Raw genomic sequence first — 16,070 nt, forward strand, 5'->3', positions numbered from 1 at the left:
GTAGGGAGGGGTTTGGAAGAAGCAGTCTGATCATCTGGACAGAGGACCCCTTCTCTGACTGTGTGACTCATGTCGACAGATGCTTTTCTGGAGTGAATGGTGTATGTGTCTCGAAGATATGTACAACGTGTTAAGTGCCTTGCTGTCCATGAAGTGTGCAGCAATTGAGAGGAGGATGGTGCTTTTGGGGAAACAATCCCAGTGGAATTTCAGGGACTGACCCGGGAATTGTTTAATGCAAACTAAACATGTTTTTCTTGTACTGTGAGTTAATATTGCAATGTTTTGGAAATATTGCAGGAGAATTAGCAGCAAATATTGCGAAGTGAGTGTTGTGCAGCAGTGATAGTTCATTTTGAATACTGCCTCCTTTTGTTCACAGGGTTCACACGCCACATTGGGCAGAGATTTGTGATCATCAAATGAGCTGCAAGTGAGTTTATAGAACTGGAACGGGTTGAAGGAATACTGCTTTTAGGTGATGTATGCAGCCCATTGATCCCACTGTTAAAGGTAGGTATAGATGAGCATCTTCCCTCTCTCATAACCTCCTTTCTCCCCTTCCTCAGTTCTGCTGTTTTCCATCTTGCCCTGTTTGTCTCCCTGTTGAGAAAATGCCAAGGCATGAGGCAAAGTATCATGACTTAAGTGGCAGAGTTGCAGATTGGGTTGCTCGAGCTAGCCTTGGTGCCGTGGGGCTGGAGAGCAATTGGGCATATTGGGGTGACTCAGTTGACTAGGAATTGTACTGGCCACAAGCTGGGGATGGTATGCTTATAACGAAGGGTGAGATTCGGGTCAGTCTTTGGGTTAATGTGACCACTTGACCCGCCATTCAGAGGTCCGTTCCAGAATTGGTGAAAACCAGATATTCCAAGACATACTCCTGCTGTTAAGTAGAAAGTGAGGTCTGCAGATGCTGGAGATCAGAGCTGGAAATGTGTTGCTGGAAAAGTGCAGCAGGTCAGGCAGCATCCAGGGAACAGGAGAATCGATGTTTCGGGCATAAGCCCTTCTCCTGCTGTTAAGTGTTTGGCAAAAGATGCGACAGTGATATGAGGCAAAGCCATCTTTATGCAGTGAGTGGTTAGGATTTGGAGGGCACTGCCTGAGAATTGGGTGGACACAGGTTTGGTTGAGGCTTTCAAAGGGGAATTGGATAATGAGGAGAAGGGAGAGAAATTGCATGCTATGGGGCATGCACCTTCTAGGAGCAGGGAAGGGAATGGGGATCTTAATCTAGCAGAGAGGCAGTAGAGGCAAGGCAGGCTGTAACTATTCTACAATTGTAAACAAGCCAGTGTTTTGCTTCCTGCAAGTGGTCCTTGTCTGTACCAGGGTTGTTTTTAAAAAAATGAAAAAGGATCACCATTATTTGCGCTTCTACTCCATTTCAATCACCATTGCCGATCTCTACCGTCTCAAAACCATTTCAGTAGAAGAGGTGTCCCGATCACCTTCCAGAGACTGGAGTGAGGAATCCAGACTGATGGAATACTGTGGAATGCTGCACTGCAATAGGGGTGTCTGTCTGTCCTTTTGTTTTGTAAAGCAACCTCACCCAAACATCTAGCAATGTCAGCCCTGAGTATATTTGGCTGACCAGCTTTCTGGGCTGTACTTTCAGGTATGGCAATCCATTGAGCAAAACAAATGGTAAATGGATTACCCATTCAGAGCCTCCGATGTTTCAATGGGATCTTTCTCTTCTCTAAGAAGAGCGAGTACTGCCTAATGCGCTTTAATCTCTCACTGATTCTTGCGATGACGGCACTGTCCAGTGTTATCTATCTTGAGTGCGTGCTGCAAGCAAAATGACTGCCTATTTTAAACCACTTGTTTTAAAAAAAACTTTTTAAACTGCGTCTTTTTTTTAAAAACCGATCCTTAATTGCCTTTGAACGGAGGGACTTGTCATACCGTGTTGCGGATATTTTGGAGTCCGTGTAGTGTGTAGGCCAGACCAGGTGAGGCTGACGTAATTTCTGTCCCGTCCTCTGAACCATTAGGTAAAAACAAGGACTGCAGATTCTGGATTAGAGTGGCGCTGGAAAAGCACAGCAGTTCAGGCAGCATCCGAGGAGCAGGAAAATCGACGTTTCGGGCAAAAGCCCTTCATCAGAAATTGCCCTGAACCATTAGCCCAGGCCTGCACTTGATGAGAATGGCAATGTTACTAGTACACTACCATCTCTCTGCTTTATCACATGGACTAAACTTAGGAAAATGCTCCATTGGTTTGCGGTTGTCTCAAAGGCCTGGAAGACTCAACGCCGATACAAGTTTTTTAATTTTAAGCTAAATATTTTACTGACGCACCGTTTGGCATGTATGGGGACTGAACCTTTGATATCTATATTTGCATATTTTACTTCACTCCCTTTCACTGGCTGTGGGCATCACTGTGAAGGTCAGCATTTGCTGTAAGCACAAAAGATTTCCTTCCTCAAAAGGACGTTTACAAACCAGATATTGTTTTTCTTTCAGCAGTGATTGACTATGGTTATACCATTGCTGAGACTTAACTTGCATTTCCGGATTTGTGAAACTGATTCCTCCCCCCCCAATCTGTCCCGGTGGGATTCGAACCGGGGTCCGCAGAGCATTAACTTGGGCCTCTGGAGTGGTGGCACCACCGCTTTGTCACTGTGTCTGTCTTGCCACCCTGAAAACCGAAAATCTCCAGCTCATTTGAACACTGGAGATTGAGGCTGGACTGTTACCTGAGCTCCTTAGCCCATTTGATGTGACAATCGCTGATTGTATTTCTGGGAAGTGATGGTAGAGTTTCTTTCTGTTTGCTGAATCCTTGCCGGTCCATTGTTAAATGTCTCTCTTTGTTGGCCATTGCTGAACCTCTTCTATAGAGCTTTAAGCATTGAAGACCCCTACCTGGGAGGGGTGGGGGGTGGGGGTAAGGACTTTGGCCCTGAAGGCGCCTTTGAATTTTTGACTGGCCTAGGAATGCATTAGCTTGCAGTGATTGATGCAGCCTGGGCCAGCCTTTGTTGGGGTCTTGGTGGAGAGGTTACCAAGGGGCCGGGGGGTGGGGAGGGGGCCAGGTACACAATGGAGGATGGGATCAGTAGAATCTGTCCCTCCATAAAGCGTGAGAACTGTGACACGGATTGAAGCTAAAGTGAGGGTTGATTGGGGGGGGGGAGACGTTCGGGGCGGGGGGAGGATGCGGGGAAAGAGCGAGAGAGCAGAGCTCTGTCCATTCTGTTATGTTTGAGAAATGGTTGCGCCACGCAGGCCCGGGGATCGACGCCTCTTGAGAAGGGTCGTGACCTCTTGTGCTCAGAGGGTGGGGTGGGGGAGGATGGAGGAGGTGATCCATACTCCCTGTAGATGTTTTATCTACAGGACAGATGGATACTTAAGGCTGATTGAGTAGGCAGCTGCAGAGAGGCATCCTTTAACAGCTTACTGACCAAACTGAATGGTTAATGCAAATACAGCCCCCTTCCACCCTCCCTAAATACGTACCATTAGCCCAACTCCAATACTTCCCTCCCCTCCCAACGCTGCCATTCTCCTCCCCTCTTCCATCAGCTTACAGGGAGATGGTGATTCTTTTTGGTTTGAAAAGAAAAATGCCCTCCCGCCAAACAATGAAATCTCTTTCATGGAAGCGGCAATTTTTTTTTTGTCACTGTTTTTCTAATAAAACTCCCCTACGTCGCAATCTTAAAACCCCTTCAAAGTGATTTGCTCCCACTGAAGTGTCATGGCAAACAGCAGCTAATATGTACGCAGTAAAGTTGCCCACCACGCAGTGCTGTGAGGATGAGGAAAACATCAGGTTTTTCCTGATGTTGGTCGCAGCAGCAGACTGACCGGCCTTTCTCGTCTTTTGGATGACACTCTGCAATTTTTTATATGCACCAGACCAGTCAGTCAGGCAGGGCTTTGACTCCATGTCTAATCACAATAGATGGCACCTTTTTTTTTTTTTTTGGCACAGTTTGGCACTCCCTCTGCTTTGCACTGCATGTCCGTTTCAGGTGAAATGTTTGTGTTTCTGTGGTGGAATTTGAACGTGAGACCTTCTGCTGTGGGGGTGGTATCATACCCAGTGATATACCCCCCCCCCCCCCTCCCAAAATGCAGACCTCAGATGGACAGTTGCACACTTGCTTGCTCCCCCCACCATGCAACCCCACAGGTAGCTACATGCAGTTTGTTCATGGCAACATCAACCCGTTAATTCTCAGCAAGTGAGGTGAGGCAGGTCAAACAAGTGTTTGTACGAAAGCAGAGTTTGTCCGCCCTTAAGCGGGCTAGAAGGTCTCCCTGCTTACTCCTTTCCAACTCTGGTCCCTCCCCTTCATGGCACCGTTCAATGCGAACCTTTATCTTGCTTTGCATATCCTGCAAGGTTTACAGCAGAGGCTCCTGTCACCTGGATGAAACAGTTTGCGTTTTTGCGATTGGAGTCTATGTTTTTGCTTGTAAGCTGTGCTCCATATCAATCTCAGTGGGTACTCTGGAGTCTAAACGCCTGGGTTTTATGGGAATGCAGGAATCAGCCACGGATGTTGCTCCTGCTCTTGGCCCAGCACTTCCGACTGACTGGTTTGCCACAATTGAGTTGCGTGGCAATGTGCGTTTGTTTTATGGCTCCATTGGGAGGTCAAGGGTGGATAGAACCAAGGAAGAGAATATTTTCTCTTTTATTTTCTGTAGGTGGGTGACGTTTTTTCTTTTTGAAACCTCACTGGAAATGCTTAAATGAATCTTGCAGCTCTAGACCAGTGGCTGGGGGTACCATCGGGCTACTCGTGGTTCATGTTTGTATTGTGTTAGGAATCCTAGAATTGGTGACAGTTTTTAAAATTGTTTAACGATAGCCTTCAGTCAACGTGCTTTGCTGTCCCTTCTCCTCCTCCTCCTCCTCATCCCGCTGTCGTATGGTATGGTGTTTTGTGTTGAAGGCCTGTGATTTACTGGAAGGTTCGGTGGGCCTCTGGAGGAATGCGTTACCGTGGAAACTATTGTGCGGCCATCTGTCCGAGTAGTGCCAAAGTGCTGACAGTGCAGGTAGTGATGCGGACTTCTACTGCAGTGTCAGCACTTAACGTACTCCTTGCACACACCATCTTCTCTGAAGACTTGTCCTTTCTCTTCCCACCAGCTCCCACTGATTTATATATGTTGAAGGCCCTGTGTTTTTTTTTAATCCACCCCGCCCCACCTTATTGCACCACCTTTCTGTGGGCCATCAGGTGATGGTTTTTAAACAAACTAATGAATGTTGTACAACAAATGTTTTATTAACAGGCACCCATGGGACCTGGAGTGTACCAGTGGATCAAATATTCCGATTGATCAAGAGGTCCACATAATCATGTGACAACACACTATTAGAAACACGATGCAGGGGGTATGCACGTCACTGTTATACTTTATTTACAGCATAAATTACTCAAAACAACTCTGCCTTAAATAAAACCTGCGGGCGGAGAGCCTTCTCACACTCAACTGACTACTTGAATATTGCGATATTTGAGGAGAAATTGTCTCTAAATTGAACAGCAAGTATACTTACACTGAGGTAAATTTTTTTTAAAAAACCATAATAATTGGACAGAATGTTGTTTACTGAATCACAGTATCTGAAGGTTTATAATTTTTGCCGGTTTATAGGGGGCCAGTTAAAGCCATGTCTGCTGTAAATAGTATAGTGGCTTGTGACACTTGTAATCTAGACATCTGGGTTATTGGTTCCGAGCACCTCGAAATCCTACCTGGGCAGTTTGAGAAAGGAGTCCTGGCAAATTTTTAAAAGTACAACTGAATATCAGTGAAGTGGTCACGTAATGCTTGCTTTCAGTCTTATTCAAAGAAAGGAACTTGAATCACTGGTAAGAAAACCTACCACCCTCATCCAGCCTGGCCTCTGCATGACTCTAGGGTCCTTACAGATGCGAGGACAATTAAGCGTCACTCACAAGTGGCTAGTTAGAAGCTCGCTTAGAACAGCAGGCGTAGATAGTAAATGTTGGCATTGCAACTCATGCCCGCTTTCGCAATGATATTATTTAAATAAACATGCCACTTCAGCAAATACAAGTCAAGGAGGGTGTTACGTATTCGTGTCAACCTGACCCTGAGGTGCCAGGCTTTAGAACTTGAAGCGGTGCCATTGTAGAGAGAGGAGGTTTGTTGGGATTCTCCATGTGCTGGGAGAGTGACCCGTGGCATTACCAGTGGCTGTCTTCTGTGTCTAGTCTCTGGCACCTTGAAGGCCTAGACACCGCCCTGGCCTCCTGTCTGTTTCTGGATTCTCCTCCATTTCTTTCCTGACTTTGGGGCTGACCGGTCACTTGCTGACGGCAGCTGTTTCCTGTGGGATCCGGGGGAAGGAAGAGTAACCTTGTGTGTAAGCAGATGGTTTTCTTTTCCAAAGCTTTGGCCTTGTTTTTCTGTTCTAAAAGAAAAATTAGTCTGTCGTGATACTGGACTTTACAATCTCCCCACTCATTGCTCTGCTCCCTCTGCTGTTTCTATCTCATCGCTACATCCCCTTTGTCTGTTGAGCAAGAGTGAATGTGAAAAATGATTGGTTATGGCAGAAACCACAGAAAAGAATTGGAAAGGGGAAATCTCTGAGCAGTGGAGTGAATATCCCTTTTGCACTGATCTTAATTGAACAGTCAACACCTCTTCAAGTCAGTGCCCATCGTTGCAGTTGTGGGTCATTACAATCTTTAGCCCAGTGATTTCAAATTTCTTCTTTGTGACAAAGTACGAGGTAACTCTGATTTGGAAGTGCTTTGCTTCACTAAGGGCTTATAAAAAGAAAAGGATAAGGTGGTGGCCAACTCTAGTTTTAAAGTAGAGTACCACATAGAGTAGGGAGTTTAATTCAATTATCAGCATGGTGGTGGGGGTGGGTAAAGAATGTTAGAAACAATACAGAAATAAATGGTTTGAGACACTGAGCTTCGTGAAAATCATTAGAAATGTTTGGGGAGGGAGGGAGTTGAGATCAGCCAAAGAGCAACAGGGTTAGGAGGTCTATTTTATTCCTAATGTCCAGTATTCAAATACAGACCTTTTTAATATTTCAAGATGCTTTGTACTTATACAAAGCAGATCGTAATTTTATAACCGCTTCTTGGAGCTTGCCATTTGACTTTTTTTTAAGCTTAAACAGCTCATCCAGCTTTTAGCCAGTCTTTTCCTGACTTGGGACTACTGAAAAACCATTGGAAATCATTTATTTTAGAGATTGGAGGGTCTTTGAGTTGGTGGAGGGGAGTGAAGGTGCTGCTTCTGGGTCTAGAGTGCCAAAGTGCAAATAGTGGTAGGTAGTGTAGAGTGAATCCTAGCTACACTATTTACACTTCAAGCACTGTTGTACCCAATTGCTGACAGAAAGGAAAATGCTCTTTGACCTGACCTCCATGTTTGGATGATACCTTGAGCAAACATGTGGTCCACTGTTTGGGATAGATGCGATTTTTGTTTTTAAACAAAAAGTAGAGTCAATATGTGCTACAGCAGCTTTACCCCCATCTGTGTTAGTGGGTGAGTACGTGCTGATTTAGAACAAACCGGTCACTTGCCTGTGCAGTTGGCTTGCCCTGTTTCAAGATTTTTGCTCAGGAAGGATTCTGTTCCATGGTTCTGAAAGGGTTGACTTTCTGGAGAAGCCACTATGCCCATGTATCCCCTCGCCATTAATGGGCTGGCTTTTCACATGTACTGATGGCATATCTGGCAATCTTGTCAAATTGGCCACCGGTTCCTTACATCACACTGCTGTTGCCAGAGCTGCTCCGTGAACGCATGCTTAGAATGGATTAGAGGGAACTTCAGGCTGTTCATATCATGCAAGTGTTCAATGCAGTGGGAGGACTGAAATGGGTGGGTCACAGTGTTAACAATTCCATGTTTGTGACGGAGGCCTTGAACTTGTTATATCTGACATGGATGACAAAAACTGCCTCGTACCTGGTGGTGTTTAAGGAGACAGCTGAATCTTGAATTATGGAGCCATCTGCCATTCACTTTGGGTCGTGTATAAAGTTTTGGGGTTTCTGTAACCTTGTATTATTTTCCTCCTTCCACAGACTAGACTAATCCTGAACGGCAAGTCCTACATGTGAGCAGATCTAAGTTGGATTGTTTTTCTTCCAGGCAGTTACCATCTCGTTGATAGGTGTCTTGCTACTCCCAGAGAAGTCCCTGGGCCGCAGTTACTACAGGCCTTGCCCAGGTGGTGGTTGCTTTATCCCCTTGGGGAAACGTTTAAGAGTTACTCCATTTTGCAGCCTCTTACTGGGGCACACCTGTTTGGAGGGAGGGGGATGGGAGTTGTTCGATGCGCGCGCTCGCTCGCTCTCAGATCTTAACCCTGCAGACAATGATGACTACCCGCCTTGGTATGGAGGGAAAGCCATGTCCGAGCAGCCCAAAAGTGCTTGTAGTGCAGGTAGTAGCATTGAAACCTACTGCAGAACAATCACTTTCAGCGCTGCTTGGATTTGTGCATCAGATCGAGAGGGATTATCTGCAGTCCTTGAGCAGCAGCTTGACGGTGGCCTGGTTAGCTGGTCTGATTCTCTGATCTTTGGATAAAGTAACGTCAGCCAACTCTTCACTGGTAAGTTTGTGCACTTCTGGGCAGGGAAGGGGTTTGACAGTCGCAGAGAGAGGTGTGCTCACACGCACCCCCACCTTTTGAATCTTGCGTTAGAATCCCTACAGCCTGGAAGCAGGTAATTCGGTCTGTTGAGTCCACACTGACCCTCCAAAGAGCATCCCATCCAGAACCACCCCTCAATCCTCTCCCTATAACTCTGCTTTTCCCATAGCGAATCCCTCTATGCACATCTCTAGACACTATGGACAATTTCAGCATGGCATGTCCACCTAACCTGTACGTCTTTGGACTGGGGGAGGAAACCCATGCAGACACTGGGTGAATGTGCAAACTCCATACAGACAGTCATCTGAGGAGGGAATCGAATCCATGTTCCTGGCACTGGGAGGCAGCAGTGCTAACCACTGAGCCACCATGCAGCCCTAGGTGTTATGGGCAGGGCTGTCCAATTGAGCTAAACATGGCTTCAAGCCCAGTTCCCCTAAACAAACCCTTGCTGTGTAACCATTAAAACCCAGCCTGACCTGATCTGCCCTTTTGTTGTCAATAGTTTGATCCTGTTTTTAGATCCATTTTCCCATGTGCCCTCCTCAAAAAGTTAATGAAACTGAGTTTAATTGACCTTTTTGTTCAAAAAAGGTATTTATTCTTGGGAGTGGGTTTTAGGGTCTGTGGATTTGAAGAGTTTGTTAACAGATCAACCATGATTTAATGAATGCCTCTTCCTGTATTCCTTATTTTGGGAGCCAGGAGATTTGGAAAGGGCTGGTTTTGACATCCTGGCAAATATTAACAGGTAGCGAGACCTGGATTGCTGAAACATGCTGTGGAACTAGTGGATTTAAAGTTTATTTGCAGATGTCTGAAGGTGAACAGCATGACTGCTTTTCATTGGTCAGTCACTAGTTTACTGACAGCTTTTCTTCGAGGGTGAAGAGGTGAGAATTGGAGATTTATACTTTTTTTAAAGTGCAGTCTCAACAAATTGCCTTCTTTCTCGGACAAAATTGAGAATTTAAAAATAAAAGGTTTCCATCGGGTTTTATCCTTGTATTGAAACTTTACTTCAGAACTGTCAGAATTGTTACAGCACTGACAGAGACCACTCGGTCCATCAAGTCCATACCTAATTTATGTAGAATCAGTCCCATTCCCCTACTATATTTGTAGCAGCAGGAGGTGGCCATTTGGTCCCTGCTATTTAATAGGACCATGGCTGATTGAAACTTCAGTGCATTTTTCTCACCCATCCCCATAACCACAGACACCAGACACCATTAATAAGTCTAACAAAATCCTAATTTAACATTCCCAAAGACCAGAGTACCCACAGCTCTCTGATAGAGAATTCCAAACGTTCATAACTCTGAAATGCCCCCCCCCCCACTTATTTTTAAATTGTGTCCCCAGGTCTAGACTCCCCAGCCAGAGGAGACATGTTACCTTTCTCTACCCTGTCTATCCCATTAAGTATTTTATAAGTTTCAGTGAGATCGCCCCCTCATTCTTTAAAGCGCTAGAGAATTCAGATCCAGTTTACCCAATGTCTCTCCATAGGACGGCCCCATCTACCTTGGATCAAGTCTTTGAATCTCAGTTGCACTTCCTCCATGGCAACAATATCTTAACTGGGGTAAGGATCCCAAAACTGCACACACTACTCCCAGGTGCAGTCTAAGCAACTACCTATGCAGTTGAAGCAAGATTTCATGATTCGTATACATGGATATTTCTGTCATAAATGTTTACATTCTGTTCGCCTTCCTAAATCACTTGTTGCATCTGCATGTTAATCTTTGCTGACTTATCAACCAGTCCACCCAGGTTCCTTTGTACATTTACACTTTCCAACCTCATGTCATTTAAGAAACATCCTGCACGTTACTTTGGCCTCTTCACAATTGACTTTCAAACTTCCTAAATAAACGTGCCATCTTTCAGATGGGAAAGTCCACTATCACAATTGTAAAGAAATGGAGCAAAGTTATCTCCAGTGTCCTTTTATCCCTCAATCAACATCAGAAAATTAAAATGTCTGGTCATCATCACATTGGTGTTTTCAACAGCTGAGAGGAGAAAGATATTTAAAAGGGACCTGAGGGTCAATATTTTCCACAAAGGCTGGTTTGTATGTGGAATGAGCTGCCAGAGGAAGTGGTAGATGTAGGCCCAGTTACCCAATTTTAACAAAAAAGAAATTGGGCAGGTATATGAGTAGGAAAAACTTGGAGGGATATGGGCCAAACACAGGCTAGTGGATCTAGTTGGTCAGCATGGGCGAGTTGGACCAAAGGGTCTGTTTCCATGCTGTCTGACATATGTGAATCTGTCACTCCCACCAGAGTGGATAACCTCTACTTTTCCATATCCTATTCCATCTGCCATGTTTTGCCCATCTTCCTGTCAGTGCACATTCCCATTTAGTTTTATATCATTGTCATATATGGAGATGTTACATTTTGAACAGCACTTTCACTGCTACTGACATAAGGCTAGCAGATCTGTGGTTCCCTGTTTTCTCTCTCACTCCCTTAAATAATGGGGATCATTCCCATATATAAACTATCTATGGCCTCCCCCTTCAATCCATTACATTGGAGCGAGGAAGTAGACATAGAGACACAGTAATGATTTAGCTTCTCTGCCATTCCTCTCTTCCTCATTACAGAATGTCCAGACTGCCTGTCGTGGACCCACATTCATTTTAGCCAGACTTTTCCTTTTTATATTCCTGTGAAAGTTTTCGAAGTTTTTGATTTCCTCGATTGCATTCCTATTCTTTGCTCCCTTGTGAAGGTTTTGGTCACTTTATTGTATGCTGTTAAACCTCCCCCACCCAGCAATCTCAGAATTGCTGATATTTTACTGCAACTTCCTTGGCGTTGTACTTGTAATCTTAGAGTCTTGCATCTTCTTTGTTAGCCACAGTTGACTGATCGTTTGAGTTTTTGCACCTTGAAGGAATTTATATTTGCTGTAATTCATGCATCAGTTCATTGAAGATTTGTCTACTGCCTGTGTGCAGCTATGTTTTGTGATGAATTTTCCCAGTCCACCACAGCCACTCTGTACCTCATACCTTTTTATAATTTTCCTTATTCAGATTTAACACCCACTGTTCAAAATGCACTCTCGCTTTCAAAAATAATGTAAAATGCTGCCATATTGTGATCACTCGTTCTTAATTTTTTTTAACATCAAAATTGTTAATTGAGCCTTTTTATTACATAATATTAAGTCAAAGGAACATGTCCTGTAGTTGGCTGCTCAACATTCTGCTCGAGAAAGCCATCCCTAACACGCACTTCTGTAGTTTTGGTGTTGGATTGGTTTACCCAGTCTGTGTGTCAATTGAAATAATTAATGGAAACAGTGTGGCCCAGGCTGCAAACCTCTGTCATGTCCTGATTAATACAGTGTCCCACACTACCACAACTACTTGGTGCTGACAAATAACTTCAATCAATGTTCACAGTCCCTTGTTTTTTCTTAGTTCCACCCAAACAGATTCCGCAATTTGGGATTCTCCCTTGTGATCCCATCCCTTCAGTGCAACGCCACCTTTTTTTCCCTCTGTGTTGTCCTTCGATGTAAAACCGCCTTGAATATTCATTTCCCAATCCTGGGTACCTTGGTGCTATGACTTTGTGATAGCAATTAGATCATAACCCTTGTGTCTCTATGTTTGTCCTGTTATAGATATTACTTGTTGTGAATGCTGCATGCATTCAAGTAGAGTGCCCTTGCCTTCTGTCTTATCAGCATCCTTCTGCTTTTGAAGCATGCGCAATGTTTGAATGTGTTCCTCCAGGCATTTAATCTCTCATCATCTTTTCAGCTGCTAACTTTATTTCTCTCCTTCCAGTTTGTAACCCTGAGGTTCCTATCCCATAACAAGCTAGTTTAAAGGTATCCCAACTGCACTGGTAAATCTCACTGCAAGGAGATCTGTCCCAGTCCCATTAAGGTGTGATTCATCTTGCAGATCCCTCCCTCCCTAGAAATGGTCCCAATCTCTCCAATCTCATTCCTGACCTGATGCACCAGTTATCTAGCAATGTAATAAATTTGTCAGTTCTGTTGTTTAGTTCACTAGCACATGGTGCTGAGAATAATCCTAAGATTACTACTCTTTGAGGTTCTGATTTTTAAAAAATGTCTTGACTAATTGGGTGGCATGATGACTCAATGGTTAGCCCTGCTGCCTCACAGCGCCAGGGACCCGGGTTCAGTTCCACCCTTGGGTGACTGTGTCTGTGTGGAGTTTGCACATTCTCCTCTGTGGGTTTCTAACTGGATGCTCCAATTTCTTCCCACAGTTTAAACACCTGCAGGTTAGGTGGATTAGCCACCTAGCCTGGGATTTTGGGGATAGTGTGGGTCTGGTTGGAACGCTTTTCAGAGGGTCAGTGTGGACTCAATGGATCAAATAGCCTGCTTTCATGCTGTCTGAATTCTATAATATAATTTTCTGAAATTTGCCTTTGGGACCTCATCACTCTCAAGGGCTTGGTACTAATGTGGAGCACAATGTCTCGCTGATCTCCCCGTCTCCCAGGATGATGCCCTGCAGCCGCCTCCTGTGGTATCCATGACCATGGCACCAGTGAGGTAGCACACCATCCTGGAGTTATGGATCCTACCACAGAAGTGCTGTCTAATCCCCTGACTGTACAGTAATTCCTGTAGTTGATTGCCACCTTGTGGCTACCTGATCTTGACATGATTTGGACATGCCGATGTTGGACTGAGGTGTACAAAGTTTAAAAATCACACAACACCAGGTTATATATAGTCCAACAAGTTTAATTGAAAGCACTAGCTTTCAGAGTGCTGCTCCTTCATCAGGTGGTTGTGGAGCACACAATTGTAAGACACAGAATCTATAGCAAAAAATTTAAGGCGGTGTTAGGGCTTTGGTTGGTTGGGGTTAGACCTGTTTTCCTTTGTGCACTTAGATGATCTGGTGATGGCGCTGACTCCTGGTTAGTTTTGCTGGCTTTGCAGTCAGTTGGGGGTTCTCGTTGCTGTGCAAATCCACGCAAAACTGACTGTGTTTCGGCATCGGCAGCGAGCCCACAGATACCTGCATGTGTGAGCATTCATCTAATCCCGAGCAGCATCAGGAACACACTGGTCTCATGCTGCAAGCTGAAGACTGAGACTAGAGGACAGGGCCAAACAACTGTGTGGGTTGTGCCATCTACACTGAGGCAAGAAATGTCTGATCTAATCCCCTGGCAACCTGTCTATACAGTTAAGTGTGTCCCTAGCAGGGTTAGTGTGTGAGCAATTTGGGCAGTGGAGAGAGTTGGATAAGTGATGGGTGTCTGTCTTTGCTGATGCATATTGACCTCTGAAGACACTGAAACAGAACTAATAGATGTGCCCTGAAGTGGGGATGCCTGCTATGGTCAAGGTACTGTTGACAATTCTCTGCTAACTCGACCACCTCACTCAATGTTAAAATATTTCCCACACGCACTTGCTAACATCCGTGGAATGCAAGGCTGTAATCTCCAACTGAGATGGACTCTGACCCAATGGCTGTGGCCACCAGTTCAGATTGATGAGAGTATGAAAGCCTATTGGGCTACCCTTTTAGAATCCTCTGGCACGTTGAATTGCTGCTATACATTGAACTGTGTGAAACCGAGGAGGAGGTGTGAGAAGCTGTCAAGAGGCTGCGATGCAGTTCCCCATTCCCCCTCTCCCCTTCCCTGTTTTGTGTAGGTTGGGATGGGCAGCAGTATTTACGTTTTATTTGATATTGCACTTGTCCCGGCCTATACAGATCAAGAGGCAAGGATGTCATGTGGGGTTTGCACACTTTATCTGTAACAATTGCTGTTCTTCAACTGAGGGTTATTGTAATTTGATGGGTGTTTTCTTATTATTTGTGTCTGTTACATATCCCCCATCTAGCTTTCTGTCTGTCTGTCCATCTCTCCTCACCATCCCACCCCCGGTTGAATGCCCTCCTTTCCCTTGTCAAGACTGGCCAGTGTTGAGAGGCGGAGACTGGAGCAATTGCTGGGTTTCCCATGAAGCATTGCACTTGTCTCGGTCCGACAGTGCTGGTATAACACCACTGCTTGTAAGCTTGCTGACCTCTGCTCAGTCACACACCTTCATTGCCATTACCTGGACAGGAACTGTTAGATGCTGCTGTTGCAAGTAGCTGGTCCCAGCCAGATGTTGCGTTCCATTCCAGGCAGAGGTTGGGTAAATGTCAATGCCTTGGGAGTGAGGGTAATTGGCAAACTGCAATTGTGTGTGCTGCCCATAAGAAATGTTTCCAGTCTTGTCATTTTGAGCCGTTGCTGGGTAATACGTGATTATCGGCAAGTAATTCTGGATGGTTGGAAACTTCTCTCCATAGTTGAAACTTCTCTCCTGTGTTTATATATTGAGACTGCATGCAGGAAGAGTGGGAGGTACAGATGTCTTAATTCCTCTGGTAAGAATGGGAGGAAGTTTTGTTGGGGTGACTGGGGTGGGCGGGGAGAATGGAAGGTGGAGTTAAATTATTCTTTGTCGCCACCAAATTTTAAATAATGGGAGATTCCAGAAGAGAAGGCAGCCGGGGTAGAGTCTGTCCATTTTTGCTGTTCTGTCCATGTTAGGTTCTGGTGAAATGTTGAAGGGCACCTTATTGCACCAATCATGCCCCTGTTATTATGGTCAATGTGTCCAGGCTTTGTGTAAGATGACAGCCTCCTTATACTCTCCAATGAAGCACACTTTTGGATTCTGGATTGGACTCACCCAGATTCAGAGATACAGTGACAGTGGTCATGTCTGGCTGCTTGTTTGTTTTAATTTGATTAATGAAAGGATGTTGCACACTTTTTAAATAAATGTTAATCATCTTAACCTTGCTGGCATCTTTTGTTGCTGCTTTCCATGTTGCATTCTGTACCTGAATCTGTCCTAAGATGTGCTGTTACACTTTTTGAAAGAAGGTCATTAAACATTTTAATTACTGGATGAATGATGTGTGTGCTTTTGTGTTGGAAAATGGCTGAATTGAACGTGTAAAAATTAAGATGCGTCTCCTGACTTGTGTAATGAGATTTTTGTGGAGGTTGGCTGAATGAGCAGGATATTAAAGAGAAACAGCAACATATTATACCCAGTTGTGTTATTGCCTGGGAAAACGCTCTTCCCAATGTAAGAGTGGCAGACATATGCAACCTGCAGTCCTTTTAGAAGACTGCACAAGGTAGTAATATCGTGGCTGAACTTGTCCTGAATTGTATTTTGCTACTGTATTATGCACTTCCCAGCCTGTTCTGCTTTCCTCAATGATTTGTCTTTCTGTCCATCCCAGGTCATTCTCCAGCTACACCTTTTTAGAATCATAGCCTTTCTATTGTCTCTCCTGTTCTACTGCATCATTTTCACATTCCTCTCCATTGAATGTCATCTGCCATTTGTCTACCGTTCCACCAAA

The 16,070-nt window shown here is 44.7% G+C and overlaps 1 long non-coding RNA gene across 3 annotated transcripts in view; it reads left to right on the forward strand.

Annotated features, from left to right (window-relative positions):
* LOC122555738 (uncharacterized) overlaps positions 1 to 16,070 on the forward strand; it is a 65,187-nt gene that overhangs the window by 19,659 nt on the left and 29,458 nt on the right. For 2 of the 3 annotated variants that reach the window (XR_015759230.1, XR_015759229.1), the window contains exon 3: positions 383 to 513. This is a non-coding gene — a long non-coding RNA (uncharacterized LOC122555738). Of the gene's footprint in view, positions 1 to 382; positions 514 to 5,283; positions 5,480 to 16,070 lie in introns of those variants that run through there. The other variant, XR_006313350.2, reaches the window with a different exon arrangement.

This window comes from Chiloscyllium plagiosum, unplaced genomic scaffold (assembly GCF_037043375.1).
Source record: "Chiloscyllium plagiosum isolate Xiang-an unplaced genomic scaffold, Cpla_swu_hap1 HiC_scaffold_13, whole genome shotgun sequence".
Classification (NCBI taxonomy): Eukaryota; Metazoa; Chordata; class Chondrichthyes; order Orectolobiformes; family Hemiscylliidae; genus Chiloscyllium; species Chiloscyllium plagiosum.